This window comes from Cetorhinus maximus, chromosome 19 (assembly GCF_964194155.1).
Source record: "Cetorhinus maximus chromosome 19, sCetMax3.hap1.1, whole genome shotgun sequence".
In the NCBI taxonomy this organism is placed as follows: Eukaryota; Metazoa; Chordata; class Chondrichthyes; order Lamniformes; family Cetorhinidae; genus Cetorhinus; species Cetorhinus maximus.
The window spans coordinates 39,353,734-39,370,896 of record NC_135897.1 but is presented as its reverse complement, the minus strand read 5'-3'; the positions used below and the strand labels follow the sequence as shown (position 1 = coordinate 39,370,896).

The 17,163-nt window shown below is 43.3% G+C and overlaps 1 protein-coding gene across 2 annotated transcripts in view; it reads right to left on the bottom strand.

The window, feature by feature from the left end:
* The window catches only part of schip1 (schwannomin interacting protein 1), a 676,403-nt gene that overhangs the window by 529,974 nt on the left and 129,266 nt on the right, over positions 1 to 17,163 (bottom strand). The window contains exon 1 of one of the 2 annotated variants that reach the window (XM_078563756.1): positions 7,692 to 7,710. The exons of the other annotated variant lie outside the window; for it this stretch is intronic. The gene's annotated coding sequence lies outside the window, so the exon portion shown is untranslated. Of the gene's footprint in view, positions 1 to 7,691; positions 7,711 to 17,163 lie in introns of those variants that run through there. 2 annotated transcript variants of the gene reach the window in all.

Genomic DNA, 17,163 nt, shown 5'->3' with positions numbered 1-17,163 from the left:
AGTTCTCTCTAGTATGTGAAGCAACCGTTCATTACTTTTCGCTGCTTTCTATCTCAGTCAACTGTGCATCCATGTTGCCAGTGCCACTTTAATCCCATGAGCTTCAATTTTTCTAACAAGCTTATTATCTACCGCGTTTTAGATTACAAAACACCCCATACATCTTAAGGATGTGGCAATTCATTGTTGTACTTATTTATTACATCAACAATGTTGTCATTTTTCTAAGTGCAGTGAACACACGTGTTTTTATTACACAGTATAATTAATTACTTATTTAGGTTCAATTACATATACTTGTGAGTGTGTAAAGGGTGTCCAAGTGAAGTGAAGCCCTCTAATTTAATTTTCTTCTCCAATTGGATACAACTGGATCTACTGGTTTAGTCATCAGACAGGTATCATCAGTATGGCTTGCCCCACTAGCACCAAAACTTGGACTACAGCCACACTGTTGCTACCTGACCTTGTTGGTTAAAGAATCATTTCATATCTTGCAATATTCGATTGCGATTTCTTGCCCAAGAACCTCAGGGCAATGAAGTATGCATAGCTGTCCAGATGGCAAATTGTAATGCAGAGCATCCACACTGATTCCCAGCCATATGCAGTCACATCTTTGGCAGAAGTGGAAATCCAGAGGAGGCGAAACAGTCTTTTCTCTGGGGTTTCCGCCAATCTTCTACCATAAGTTACAGTCGGAGATCAGGAAAATGCTCAAGGAAATTCCAGACGTAAACATTTTGAGAGCAGAGGCAGGAATATCTGCTTCTCCAAGCAGGATGTCATACCATTTCACCCAAAACAGACCTGAGGCCAGAGTTATATTACCATTTATGCGTCACTGTGTAGCAATTCTACAAAGATTGTAATGATGAGCATCAGTGGCATCTCACTATTCATCCCATATGTTTATTGGATCTGAGCAGCATGACAGTGCAGCTGCAGCACAGGAGAGTCAGCACCAAGAGCTGAACAATGTAAATTTCAGTAGACCAAGTGAACAATGTCGGAATCGGGAAACGTGCCAGCACTGAATGTTTGGCAAGTACAATGTTTCCTCGGAGACAACAGAAGCTGTCATTCCTTCAGAAATATCTATCAGCACACCTTATTTTATTATTGCCTGTTCTCTGCATGACCCCCTCAAATTGCTCATTTAAACCTAATCCTATAAAGTGCTAAATATGATATGTTCAATGTGACAAAAACAAAAAATGCTGGAAAAATTCAGCAGGTCTGACAGCATCTGTGGAGAGAAAGACAGAGTTAACGTTTCGAGTCCGTATGACTCTTCCTCAGAGCTAAAGAGAAGTAAAAATATGGTGAAATATATACTGTTTAAGGGGGGGTGGGACAGGTGAAGCTGATGGAAGGCCAGTGATAGGTGGAGGCAAAGGAGAGATTGCAAAAGATGTCATAAACAAAAGGTCAAAGGGGTGTTAATGGTGGTGGTACTGGCTAAAGGAGGTGCTAATGGTGACATTAGGTGTAGAAAGCAGAATGAGCAAGTGACAGATGGCCCTAGAAGGGTAGGGTGGGGGGAGGGGACTGTAGGAAAAAAGATTGAAAATAGGCTAAAAGGTGGGGATAAAAAATGAATGAAAATGGAAATAAATTTTTTTTAAATAATGAAAAGGGCACAGCCTCAGAGTAAAAGGAAGACCTTTTAGAACAGAGATGAGGAGAAACTTCTTTAGCCAGAGAGTGGTGAATCTATGGAATTCATTGCCACAGAAGGCTGTGGAGGCCAGGTCATTGAGTGTATTTAAGACCGAGATAGATAGGTTCTTGATTGGTAAGGGGATCAAAGGTTACGGGGAGAAGGCGGGAGAATGGGGTTGAGAAACTTACCAGCCATGATTGAATGGCGGAGCAGACTGGCCGATGGCCGAATGGCCTAATTTCTGCTCCTATGTCTTATGGTCTAAAAATAAATAAATAAATAAATAAAATTTGAGAAATAAAAATGAATATTGAAAAAAGGGGATCAAAAAGGGGTGAGGATGGAGGAGAGAGTTCATGGTCTGAGGTTGTTGAACTCAATGTTAATTCCGGAAGGCTGCAAAGTGCCTAATCGGAAGATGAGGTGCTGCTCCTCCAGGTTGCGTTAAGCTTCATTGGAACATTGCAGAAGGCCAAGGACGGACATGAGAGCATGGTGGTGTGTTGAAATGGCAAGCAACAGGAAGGTCTTGGTCATACTTGCAGACAGACCGAAGGTGTTCCCCAAAGCGGTCACCCAGTCTGCATTTGGTCTCTCCAATGTAGAGGAGACCACATTGTGAGCAGCAAATGCAGTAGACTAAATTGAGGGAAATGAAAGTGAAGCACTGTTTGGGCCCTTGGACGGTGAGGAGAGGAAGTAAAGGAGCAGGTGTCGCACCTTCTGCAATTGCATGGGAAGATGCAGTGGGAAGGGGTTGAGCTGTTGGGGGTGTTGGAGGAGTGGACCAGGGTGCCCCAGAGGGAATGGTCCCTACAGAATGCCAATAGTGGGGGTGAAGGGAAGATGCGTTTGGTGGTGGCATCATGCTGGAGTTGGCGGAAATGGCGGAGGATGATCCTTTGAATGGGAAGGCTGGTAGGGTGAAAAGTGAGGACAAGAGGGACCCTATCATGGTTCTGGGAGGGAGAGCAAGGTGTGAGGGCAGACATGCAGGAGATGGGTCACACACGGTTGAGGGCCCTGTCAGCCACCATGGGTGGGAAACCTCAGTTAAGGAAGAAGGAAGATATGTCAGAAGCACTGTTCTGGTAAGTGGCATCATTGGAACAGATGCGACGGAGGCGAAGGAACTGAGAGAATGGGATGGAGTCCTTACAGGAAGCAGGGTGTGAGGAGCTGTAGTTGAGGTAGCTGTGGGGTTGTAGTTAGGGTAGTCTTCAGCAGTGTCAAATTTTTGTCAAATAGTCAACCAATGAACAATTACAAGGAATCTGGATATGGATCAGTTTATTACTTGCCATTACCGCCTGAAGGCTTTTCATTAAGAAGCAGCATGCATTTGACCAGCAACCTTTCCCCCATCTATTTTTGTTATGTTTTATGAGAATACCACCTGTAAAACTGCTTTTTTTTGTCCCCCTGTGTCTTTCTAAACTTTTTCTTCCAGTTTGCATTAGCTTTGTGAAAGAGGCTTGGCCCAGACTCAGTGTAACCACAGAAATCTCCTCCCTAGCGCACACAGGATACAGTATAATTACCTCAGCTGCGATTGCATATCTTAGTTTAGGGGTCTTCTGAATCCAGTATTTACAGCAGATTGTTAACCTCAATTGCTGCAGTCAGGAAGGTTTAATGTATTGCCACACTGAAATGCCATTTTTGGATAAGACATTAAACTTAGGCTCTGGCTGCCTGCTCATGCAGGCGTAAAGGATCCAGGGCTTCATCGAAGAAGAGCATGAAGTTCTACTAGAATTCAAGTATAAAGAAAGAGTTATTCAGGCAAGCAACTAGATCCTGTAAGCTGATTGAAGTGAATTGGTAATGCAATAATATTAATTTTTGTTTCTTAATTAGGATCCTTAAGTTGTAATGTTGTCAGGGAGGTGGTGGTATAATGGTATTGTCACTGGGCTAGTATTCCAGAAACCCAGGGTAAGGCTCTGGGGACCCGGGTTTGAATCCCACCATAGGAGATGGTGAAATTTGAATTCAGTAAAAATCTTGAATTAAAAGTCTCTTGATGACCACAAAAATGTCATAAAAATCCATCTGGTTCACTAATGTCCTGTAGGGAAGGAGATCTGCTGCCCTTACCTGGTCTGGCCTACATGTGATGCCAGGCAAACACCAATGTGATTGACTCTTAAATGCCCTCTGAATAAGAGCAATTAGGGATGGGCAATAAATGTTGGCCTAGCCAGTGATACCCACACCCCATGAATGAATAAAAAGAACAACTGCAATTGTACAACTACACGGCAATTCTAATATGTGACCATTGCACTTTTGAATTGCAAATGACCTTTACAGCATCCGGAGTTCAAAGACATTTTTGTGAATTAATCACCTGAGATGTCAAAGCAGGATAAGCTGCTTATTTTAATTCATTCACTGGATGTGAGTGCTGGTGGTGAAGTCACTATTTATTGCCCATCCCTAATTTCCACTGAAAAGGTGATCCTGCACAGCCTTGTCGAACTGCTGCAGACAATGTCGTGTAGGGGGCAGTGTCAGGATCTTGACCCAGCAATGTGGAACGGCGATATATTTCCAAGTCAGGACGCTGTGCGACTTGGAGAGGATCTTGCAGGTGGTTGTGTTCCCGTGCATCTGCTGCACTTGTCCTTCTAGGTGCTAGCAGTCACATGTTTTTGAAGGTTGCGAGATGCTGCAATGCATTTTGTAGATGGTACATGCCACAGTCACAGTGCACTGGTGGTGGCAAGTAGTGAATATTTAAGGTGGTGCATTGAAGACACGCCAGTGTGTATTATTCCCAGGTTTGAGGGAACTGTAATTACTGATGTGTATTGTAAGGTTGCCAGAAAACATCTATGAAAACAATGGCCCAGAACCTCCAATCTCTGGATCAGCGTACCCTAGAGGTTACCCCCCACCGAGACACGCTGGGAGACCCCTTGGAAGACCCAATGCACGGGCTACGCGGGAATTACCCAGGAAGTTTGGAAATCCAATGGGCAATTCGCGTGGACTGGATTTTACGGCCTCTCCCGCACAGCAGGATAATATGGCCCTACTGAACTGAATGGAGATTTAAGTGACTCGCCGCATCCGCCCGGGTAGGGTGGGGGTGGCAGGGGGGAGGGTTGCCGCCTCTGCCGCTGTGTGGGGACGGGGCTCGCTGCGGCAGGGCTGTAAAATCCTGGCCCATGTATCTGGAACCCTCTGAACGGAGACTTCAGATGGTTCCAACTCACTTACCAGAATAGTTGCCCAGGAAATGTTAGAAAGGGTTAAAACCCTACCCCCTACCCATCCAACTGCCATCCTACCCCCTTATCCACTTACTGACATCCTGCCCCTCACCCACCCACCTGCTGCCCCACCTCCTCACCCACTGCCCTACCCTCTCAGCTACCCACCTGCTGCCCTAGCCCCTCACCCACCCACCTGCTACCTGGCCACCCACCCACCTGCCATCCTGCCCCCTCGACCACCCACTTGTCACCCTACCCCTCTTCCACCTGCTGCCCTAACCCCTCACCCACCCACCTGCTACCTGGTCACCCACCCACCTGCCACCCTACCCTCTCACTCAATCTGCCAACCTGCCCCCCTCATCCACCTGCCATCCTGCCCCCTCACCCACTTGCCATCCTGCCCCCTCGACCACCCACTTGTCACTCTACCCCTCTTCCACATGCTGCCGTAACCCCTCACCCACCCACCTGCTACCCGCTTACCCACCCACCTGCTACCCTACCCTCTCACCCACCTGCCATCCTGCCCCCTCAACTACCCACTTGTCACCCTACCCCTCTTCCACCTGCTGCCCTAACCCCTTACCCACCTACCTGCTGCCCTACCCGCCACCCAATCTGCCACCCTACTCCCTCACCCATTTATGTGCCACCACCCTCTCACCCACCTACCTGCCACCCTACCTTCTCTCCCTAGCTTCTCAGTGTGGCTTTCGGGCCTTTAAATTTACCGGAATACGGCAGCTAGTTCCTTAAAAAAGGTGTGGCTTGACTTCCCCGGATGATCCTGCACTATGAAGGAGGACTCTGAGACCAGGTACACTCCATGTTTCTGAAGAGGCCCAGTTCATGAGAAATGCAGAGCTCTGATGTCAGGTAAGAAATTAGGCGTGGAGTGGCAATCCGACAGTGATTGCCATGCCTCCGAAGATTCGGTCCAATATCTTTTTGATTAAAGTTTATGTCAGATGTGAATATCAAATAATGCAGTCAGTGCTGAAGCATACAGAACCAAAGACAGGCATCTACATAACAGATCCATCTAAGTGAGCAACTATTAATTGTAAAGGGAAAAAAAATGTCATAAGATAACAAAAATAAAGAGATATACTGATCTTGTTAGCGCTTGAAAAAGGAGCTTGTTAGTGAAGGATCCAGTTGTTGACTGAGCTATTGATAAGGTTTCTTTTATTTTCCCCTTAGACGATATTGCAGGAGAACACCAAAAGTTAAAAACAATGTAGGAACATGCTAATTGTCACGATGAAGGAACAAAAGAAACACAGTAAAAAGTAGCAAATTGTAATGAGAGTATAGATTTGAAAGTTCGACCAACCTGAATACTGAGCTTCGAAATGCAATGCAGTGGAATTCTCAATCATCATTGCTGGCATGGTTCTAAGTGCATGTGCTATATACTTAATAAATTTGTGAACGATGTTTCAAGATCCTTCCTGATTATGAAGGACAGATGGAACATCTCATTATAAACAGATGCATTCTTCAATGCTAGCCAACATTATTTCCTCAACCAACTGCTCAAAAACATATTATTTGTCATTTATTCATTCACTACAATCCTGCATACAAATTAGTCACCATCTTTCCCTACATAAAAGCGTTACTTCATTGATAAATAATGGGATTACTATTAAAGGGTTTTTTCGATATCCTGAGGATGGGGAAGTTGTTACATAAATGCTTAATCTTCCTTTCGGGAAAAGTTTTACCACTCCTCACTCTGTTGACAGCAGATCTTATTTAGATCTCCTAATATTTGTTTTCACATTAAATGCCTAATTGCGTTTCATGTTTCATTTCATTGAGGGCTTTACTAAAATCCATCTTCTCCTTTGATTTCTTACATACTCTGCCTGTGACCCTCTCCGAGATGCAGGCATCTAGCTGGTTTTCATTTTAAACTAGGAGTTATTAAGAAACAGGGCTGTCTGTTTCTAGAAAGGCCAGGTTTGGGGCTTCCACAGGTCCATATCCGAAAGGTCAAAGAAGTGATCTTTTGTGCCCTTTTTGGATAAGGTTCAGTTTAGCTGAGTGTTTCAGAGCCAGTGTTTTTTGTTGTTTTCTGTCAAGATTGTTACAATGGAGCCAAACCCTAGGCATTCTATGTTATCAAGGATGTGCATTAGAGAATCATTTTTCCCTAGTCTGAAATGCGCGTCTTAAATAAAAATATTAAATGGGTTTCCACTTTAATTGTAGTAATAAACAATGACTTCAACATTTTGGATATCAAGGAACACTCTTTGGGCTCTGTGTTTGGGCATTCCTTCACTTTAGAGACCCATTGCTAGATTTGCTTAAATTGGCCAGTCACAAGAGGCAGTGATAAATGTGGGCAATAGAACCAGAACAATTTCCTGATGCGAGATCGAGGGAACAATTATAAATTCCTTGCTTGGCCATAGGTGTTCATTTGCAGCAGTGTCTGTTGGACAAAGAACAGAAGGAGGATACCTGGCCTCTCTATCCAAATGTTGCACTCCCTGCTAAAATCAACTATCTCAGCACAGACTGCCAACAGAATTTGGGGACATGCCTCGTCGACAGAGCTCAGCTTCTCACTGCATCAACCAGCTCAGCCTTCGGTGGAGCCAACATCTTGAGCAAACAATTGATTCATATTTTATGATGGATCACCATGAAATAAATTTAATTTAAACAGTTTTCTGGTGCTGCTATTTCTTCTAAAATAATAATTAATGGGAAACATAAAACAGATGCATGCTATAAATTTGATTATTTGGTGAATAAATACTTCCTCAGTTAATGGGACATACCTTACAACCTGTCAACGTGCAGGCGAGCTGGATATTTTTAATTATAATATTCAGAAATTCTGCAAGATAAAAATAATTACTAGTTTTATTTCCTTCTCAAGTTGCTTGGATTGAAGAAACAGGAATGTGTATATTGTCATTATATTTAGACAAGTCTGACTCTGTACAGCTTTGTACATGCCAAAGTAATTTATATAAAATAGTATGATGCCTGTCAGTGCTGGAACAACATCTTGATATGATCATATTTTGCTGCTGTTCTTTGTAGCCAGGGGCATTGTTTTTGAAAACCACAGCAGCCAGTCAGTATCCTGACTCACTACTGGAGGGATCATTGGCTACGCTCATTGAATAACATGGAAATGGTCATCTCAGCTCTAAATCATCTGCTGCAATAAACCACCAGGAATAAATTCAAGAATGAAATTGTGCATAATAAGAGTCCACTCTTATTAAACAATTTGCTGAATAATTTTTGGAAGCAAGCCAGAAAATATTTTTTTGTATGAATGACCCATAGCTCAAACGTCAGAAGCACATGCAAATTATGGGGCTCTTTTTCCTCACATGTGAAGGAAAATGTGGAGCTCACCACAGATTCACTGAGGATGTTCTCTGGGTCAGATGCAATGGATCGCCTGGGCCAGAGTAAATATAGGGTGGTTTACAGCACACAACTATAAAGTAGCCCACCTGATCGCCCTCATTAAATTTAAATAGAAGAAAATTAGTCAGGTTATTTTAAAGACTTGTGCTCTGACCTGCCCAATTTTCCTGTATTTTGCTGTGCCAAGATGACCCAGTGTACCCAAGGAAACTTAGGATAGTATTGATTTTTTTTTGTAACGTGTACCCATTGATGCCTCCCTAATATTTCCACCAAATATTGCTCATTGCTCACCAGTCATCCTTTAGCTAGAAAGTTACTCACCTCTGGGCCACTCAACATTAGCTAATAAGAAACATCCTTGCAATAGGGTGAGGTGGCTATGTCAGCTTTCACTCTATCCAAATAAAATGTGTGACCATAGAATGAAATACTCTCCGAATGACGACTGAAAAATTATGAAATTAACTTTTGACAATGACAAGGTGAGCTCTGCTGATCTGATCCCAAGATAACTAATCATTTGGCTAACAGACAAGCATTCTATTTGTACATGGAATCATAGAATGATACAGCACAGAAGGAGGCCAAACAGCCCATCATGTCTGTGCTGATTGCTTGAAAGAACTCTCCATCAATGACAAGTTGCACTTATGTAGTGTCTTCAACATAATAAAACATCCCAAGGCATTTTAAAAGCATTGCCAAATGAAATTTGACATCATGCCAATTTATTCAGATTTATATTTCTTTTTAAATTTAATTATATAGATTTAGTCCCACTCCCCTGCCCATAGTCATGAAGATGTTTTCCTCTTCAAGTATTTATCCAATTCACTTTTGAAATTATTTAATCTGCTTCTTCTTCTCTTTCAGGCAGTGCATTCCAACTGGTAGAATCAAAGACTGTTTCAGCCCCAAAAACATCCATTAACCACTATACCCTGTCTCCTGTCACTCAGGCAGTTTCGCATCCACTGCCTCTTTATTCCACGAGCTATAAATTTGCTCACAAGTCTGTTGTGAGGTACTGTATCAAATGTCTTTTGGAAGTCCATGTACACCACGTCAGTTGATTTGCTCTCATCAACTCTCTTTCTTACCTCATCAAAAAACACCCGCAAGTTAGTTAAACATGGGGCAGGATTTCCCCCCCATCGGGGACGAAGTTGAAGGGCGGGCACGCACAGGCGCGCTTCTGATCGGCGTCCCCGATCGGGGGCCCGGCGCCATTTTACATGGGCGGGCCGATTAAAGCCCACCCAGCACGACGTCCGCATAGAAGTGCTGTGCGCTCCCTGTGCGGGTGGGGGGAGGGGGGAATCCCAAAATCGAGAGTGTGCTGTTTCGCACATGCGCACGAAAGAGTGCACTCATCTCCTTGAAGCTAAGTGTAGCTTCAGGGAGATCGGCTGTAAATGTCATAAAGCTAAAAATAGAAAAATAAAACTTCCCTAACACGTCCCCTCATGTGACACTGTCAGATGAGTTGGGACATGTCCATAATTTTTACAAAATCTTTATTAAAATTTTTAAAAACCTACATGAAACCTCATCCCGCCCGTGGATGAGGTTGCATGCTTTTTCTAATTCGTGCCAGGACTCCTGGCCTGCCCGCCAACCATAAGGTTGGATGGGCAGGTCCTTCAATTACTTAATTGACTCTGTCAATGACCTCAATTGGCCATTGACAGGTCGGCGGCTGCGCAGCTGATTTTGCTGTGCTCCCACCTTCCTGAAAATTTAAATGGGGCGCAGTGACGTCGGGAGTACCGCCCGACGTCACCGCACGTTATTTTACGCGTCGGTGAGCGGGCCCCGCCCCTGCCCACCAACGCATAAAATCCTGCCCATGGTTTTCCCTTAAGAAATCCATGCTGGCTTTCCTTAATTAACCATTAATTGTTCATGTGACAATTAATTTTGTCCTGAATTATTGTTTCTAGAAGTTTCCCCACCACTGAAGTTCAACTGACTGGTCTGTAATTGCTGGGTTTTTTGAACGAGGATGCAACATTTACAATTCTCCAGTCCTCTGGCACCATCCTCAAGTTTAAGGAAGACTGAAAAATTATAGCAGGTGCCTCTGCAATTTCCACTCTCAAATCCCTCAGTATCCTTGGATACATCTCAATTGGTCCTGTTGCCTTATCCACTTTCACAGACAACCTGTCCAATATCTTCTCCTAATCAATTTTAACTTTGCCTAGTGTCTGAATTACCTCCTCTTGCACCATGACCTGGGTAGCATCTTCTTCCTTGGTAATGGCAGATGCAAAATATTCATTTAATACCTCAGCTATGCCCTCTGCCTCCATGCGTAAATCCCGTTTTTGGTCCCTAATTGGCCCTCCTTTTGCTACCCTTTTACTATTTATATGCCAATAGAAGACTTCTATGTGGTTCCCTTTTAAGTAGGCTGCCAGTCTCTTTTCATATTTTCTCTTTGCTTCTCTTGATTGCTTTTTCACCTCCCCCTGAACCTTCTATGTTCAGCCTGGTTCTCAGCTGTATGTTCTACCTGAAATCTGTCATAGGCACACTTTTTCTTCTTTATCTTAATTTCTATCTCTTTTGTCATCCAGGGAGCTCTGGGTTTGTTTGCCTTACCTTTCCCTTCGAGGAAATGTACCTTCATTGTGCCTGCACTCTCTCTTCTTTGAAGGTAGCCCATTGTTCAGCTACCATTCTTCCTGCCAAACCTTGACTCCAATTTATTCAGTCCAGATCTTTTCTTACCCCACTGAAGTTGGCTTTCCCCCAATTAATTAATCTTACTCTGCATTATTCTTTGTACTTTTCCATAGTCAGTTTAAACCTTATGATCACAATGATCATAATGAGGGGACATAGGGGTAGCTGGAGGCATACCTTGGCATGGGGGCATGGGAATGACCTTTTGAACTCATCTTTTAAAAGGTTCCCTCATGCAGGCTATTGTTCGTTACTCCATTAAAATTGTGAAGGACTAGGATATCCCTATTCTTGCAATAGACCCCAGGATGAGGGCTTGCAACCTGAACCAGCCCACACCCTTAAAAGACACTCCTGAAAATCAGAAACCCTGGAATGGGGTCAGGAATCCTAGAATTTTTAAAGGGCTCCTGAGTCATCCCGACTCAGTGAAAATCCAGGCCGATATGTGAGTTTCTGCAGAAGCAGCCAAATTAGGGTTTCATGATCTAATCTAAATGTGGATAAAAATAGGTTGTGAAGAAAACCAGATTGTCATCATGATTATACTTTTCTGTCTTTAACCCTCTCTATTGCCTGTTTCACAGGGTTTTTGAAAGCTTCTTTCTCACGTGGGTGAGAGGGCAGAAGATTGTGAAGGTCGACCACCTACCACCCGATCTCTCTCTGGTATTGCTATCTTTAAAAAAGAATGGGGAATGATGTCTGATTGCCAAGAAATGCAGTTAAAACCAAATGTCAGCAAGGAGGTCATAATGAATGAGTGATGACAAATGTATGAACCAAATAATTAAAAATTATGTGAGGCTGTGGTGATATGTGTGTGTATAAATAAGTACAAAGGAAATCTGGGGCTGTAATGGGCTCCATGCTATCCCCTTGGGATTAACACCCTTTATAACATTTCAGGATAGAGGGTAAGCAACAAACATGCTTAGTATTATGTACTTATGGAGTGGCACAGCTGGCTGTTCTGATCCTGCCTGCATGGCAAGTTCTCTGATCTTTTGCGGCTCTTGAGTTGCTGTATCAGAGGTCATGGAGTTGCCATTCACGTTGGACCCTTTTCCATGGGCCCAACAGGACATTTTGGGGGCCTTACCCAAAGATACTCTTCCTCCTCGTCCACACTTAACCCAGCAGCATTTTCACCATTGCTCTGGAGAAACTGGGGCTCCGTGGTTTCTTGCAGAATTAACAGACAGGATTTTATTAACAAATTTTCAACCTCTGCCCCAAGCTGGTATTCAGTACATCTGGGGCTGAATTTTCCTCCCCCGTTGTGGGGGGGGGGGCGTTGTACGGGGGAGGCGGGAGCGAGCACGAACCTGATCGGCGCCCCCAATTGGGTGCACGCTGTCATTTTATGTGGGCGGGCCAATTAAGGCATGACGCTTGCCCGGAAGGGCTGACTACTCCCTGTGCGGGCGGGGGGGAGGGGGGAATCCTTGAGTCCAGGTCTGCGCCCTTTCACGGTATGCATGCGAAAGAGCGCAGGAATCAGATCAGTTTGATATTTGAAAATTTAAATAAAGGAAGAAAGAAACCTTTAAAACATTTCCCCTCCTGTGATAGTGTCACATGAGCTGGGACATGTCAATGAACTTTTGAAATAATTTTTATTGAATTTTAAAACAATTCATGAAACCTCATCCCACCCGTGGATGAGGTTTCATGAAAAATGCGAAGGCCGCCTGGGCTCTTCACCTGCCCGCCAACCTTAAGGTTGGATGAGCAGCTCATTTAACTGTTTTAATTAGTTTTTAACAGGCCTTAATAGGCCTTTGACAGTTTGGCGGGCACGCAGCCGACTTGGCTGCACACCCACTGAACTGAAAATCTAAATGACGCGCGGTGACGTCAGGACACCCGCCCGACATCACCGCGCATCATTTAACACGTCAGCAAGTGGGCCCCGCCCCTGCTCGCCTCCCGGAAAATTCTTCCCCTGGTCCTTTAAACTGAAGGGATTTAAATCTTGCAGGGGCATGCTATTTCTCATCCCCAGCAAGCAAGCTCCCAGTAAGGGATGTTTCTAACATCTGGACCTCATTCTCAGTATAATAGTTATGCTGACTTCAGGAGAGATCAACGTTCATGTGGCTGGAAAACTCACACCACCAAACCACATTACCTGGGGGGGAGGGGGGATGGTCGCTCCCCCTAGAAAATTTGACTTTATATCCTTATACTTTGCCTGTCATGCAATGAAACTTCCATCTGCACAGAGAATTTACCTCAAGCTAAAATATGCATTCAGTCTTCCTCTTTCATTTCCACAGCATTTCTATCCGAAGGTCTGCAGGAATTGAGCAGCCGCCCTCAGCACCACAACCAAATTAAGACACCACAACGTTTATAGTTTTCCATAACTGAAACTCTGACATTTTATTGTAGAACATCATGCTAGCCATATGAATCAGCACCCTTAACATTCCCAACCATTTTTTCTAATTGTAATTCACCTTTCCTTCCATGATCTGAACTCTTGAAAGAGCAACCTCAATAAATTGACTGGTCATAAGGCCCTTTGCATCACCCAAGCTAACGGTGCCGCAAATTAACCTGTCAGACTAGACATATTAATGGTCCTGAGATCTGCTTCACTTCATGCTGCATTTCCAGACCATTTTGGAAATCTAATGATACACTATAAAACAGTAACAAGGTCAGTTCCTCCACCAGAGTTATCACAGGGCACCCAAAGTCCTGCGTAAGAGGCTCACTGATAAAATCGCTGTGCACTGTGTTAGAGGGAATGTAGAAGTAGAATGTAGAAAGTTGGTAAATAATCAAAATGTGCAGATAACAGAAAGCTAGGGACCCTGGTTAACTGTGAAAAAAGATTCGACAGGAGAACACAGATAGGCTGGACAATATATGTCAAATGGAATTACTGAGAGATTACAGTAAAGTGATATATTTTGGGAGAAAGAATAAGGAGGGAAAAATATGTGTTAATTGGTAAACTCTAAACAAGGCAGAAAAGTAAACAAATTCAGAGGTCAGATAAATATATTCTTGAACATGGAAGGGCAAGCTTTTAATGGGATTGCAGGTTTAATAGCTAAGAGTACAGAGTATTGAAATGTTAAGACTGGACAAATCAGTTAAAATAGTAATAAGAAAAGTACCCTGTCACTGCTAGTCTAGTAGAAACCTGTTTTCTGCCACAGGATTTTATCAGTCTATGTTACAATCCCTCTGCACCCCACCCCCCACTAAGGCATTAGCCCCTGAGTTTACTGTCACTGGTCCACTTCATTATTTGGCTTACTATACCTCTGAAACAGGGCATCATGCTTTGTTTTCATGGAGACAATGGAGAGAATTTTCTCCTTGTCGGGGGGGGGGCTGAGCAGGAGCAGGCATGGGCTGACGCGCAGCCTATCGCCGCCATTTTATGTGAGCGGGCCAATTAAGGCCCGCCCAGCGTGACGCGCACTCAGAAGTGCTAAGCGCTCCCTGTGCAGGCAGGGGGAGGAGGCTGAGTCAGGGCCTGCATGCATGTGAAAGAGTGCAGAAATCTCCCTGAGGTATGGAGCTGCCTCAGGGAGTTTAATTTCAATATCAAAAAGTCAATAAAAGACTTTTAAAAATGATTCGGACATGTCCCCTCATGCGACAGTGTCACATGAGCTGCGACATGTCTATGGATTTGATTAAAAATTTTCATTAAAGCTTAAGAACCTTCATGAAACCTCATCCCGCCCATGGATAAGGTTTCATGATAAATGCAAAGGCCGCCTGGGCTCTTCCCCTGCCCGCCAACCTTAAGGTTGGACGAGCAGCTCTGTTAATTCTTTTAATTGATATTTAAATGGCTTTAATAGGCCTTTGACAGTTCGGTGGGTGCGCAGCTGACTCCAGTGCGCGCCCGCTGAATTGAAGATTTGAATGATGCGCGGTAACGTCACGATGCACGCCCGACGTCCCCGCGCATCATTTTACGCGTCACTGAGCGGGGTCTGCCCCTGCATGCCGACCAGAAGATTCAGGCCAATGTTACCTCTATTAACAGTTCCAGGCATTAAACCTGGGTACAACAACAAATGCCATGGGTGCTCTAAATTCTATCTATCTCAATTTAAGTTACAAATCTATTAGAACTCATTTACAATGTATTGATCAGTGAGCTTCCTTTTATTTCTATTACAAGCTCCTTTGCTCCAAGTCTACTCCCAACCATTAAATTCCCTGACTGAAGTCATTCACTTTCCAATTCTTCACTTTGGTTGAGCAGTGACACATCCTTGGTGATGTGCCAGACACCTAGCTCCAATTAGTGTAATTAACACTTTCATTTTGTTATCAAATGTATCAGATTCTGACTGGGCAGCTTTGAGACTTAAGGCTATTTCCAGCAGGTCTGATTTTTTCCCCCAAGTGAAAACTTTGACATCCATCTAGTTAAACATTTCTCCCTGCTCCAAATTCTTTGAAGCTGCATTGCCCCACTTCACTTTCTCAGGGCCTTTCTCACTGCTTTGCTGCCCACTCCGAGAACTCTGATGCTTTTCTCTTGAGGCTCTTGTTGCTACTTTACCCTTCTTACTCAGGAAATCTCAGCTCCAGTCTTAGGTTACTTCCTGTCATCATGCCTGTGACCGATGGCACTTCCAACTGTGTAATTATTGCAACGCAACCCAATGACACCAATACTTGCCACTGTGCTCATACAAAAATGCAATCTGATATCAAGTTCATCAACAACTGCTGTGGATGTGATGATGAGTTTCAGAATATCTGTAGCCCCACCAGCAATGATACATGATTTTCCTAGTTCCTTACCTAAACATTTTTAAACTGAAGATTTGTCAGGAAGATTTACTCCCCTGTCTAAATTCTAATCTTCCTCATTGTGCAAACACCAGATGGCATTGCACTGTGTGTCAGACAATAATAACACAGATTGACGTTATTCCCCCCCCCACTAAAATATTCCAGTATAACAAATATACTATTGTTGTATCTGTTACGTAGTCTCATTTGTAGTCTGCCCATTAGAAATACTCATGTTCTTTCAAGTTGCTGCTTTCTCATCCGATTTTTTTTTCATTTTGAGTGGCTGATGCAAGTGTTTTTAGTTTGGTATCCTTTATCTTCTCCTGTCTCTTACATTACAATAATTAATAACAAGATAAACACGACCACTTCACTTATTCCTCATATGAAGTGGCTCATGTTTGTTTATGGATAAGGGCTTTCATTATTCCAGTAACAACACTTGTTTCCAGAATGCATTATGGACGAACATCAGAAGCAATTTTGTTTTTAAACAGGCCTGACACAGATCATCTGTAGTGGAGTTGTTATAAAATAGCTGTATAAATACATAATTGTCAAATCAAGCATGAAAATTGAAAAAGAATAGTGTACCATTGCAACTGCACCACAACTTGATCTATAAATCGCTGATGATGAGATTCTCTGTGAACAGGAAATAAACTTCAATTGTGAAGTCCATTTTCATTATCTTAGTCATGGAGGGCAGCCTATCATGATATCAGTATCTAGAAATATTCATTGCAAAAAGCAAGGTCTTAACAGGATTCAAAGCTGAATCAACTGATGTGGAACATTCTGAGCAAGACTAGAGGGAACATTTTTATTATAAAATGGGGAAAGATTTAGTGGAGATCAACAGCAACATCAATGGCTAAATTAAATCGACAGATCATGTTATTAAAGGATGTTGATCCCCAAATCTCAAAACACATTTTAAAAAAAATTTGAAACTCACTACACCACCAAGACCTCAAAATGAGCACAGCTGTAGAGAAATAGAGAGTAAGAATTCACATCATGCTTCACCCCCAAGTCTTCAGTTAAGCTTCTCCACAGACAAACAGACAACTGCGAGCAGAATGTTTGTGCATGAAAGCTGCACAAATGGACTAAGCAAATGACATTGGTTGCTCATGACCAGCCATGAAATTTTATGCTGGAGACAGGGCCCAAAGCCATCTTCTTTGCAGAGGAGTTAGAAACATACGCAGTGGATTCGTTATCAGAAGAAGACATTGCATCAAATTTCCATAGGGATTCCACATTCTCCCACCATATAAGTAGTTGATTGATTAAAACCCCATAGAAACTGGCCTATATTTCAGGATATTGCATGCAATTAAATATTTCACTGCTGGCTTGCTTACTTACTGAATGACTATT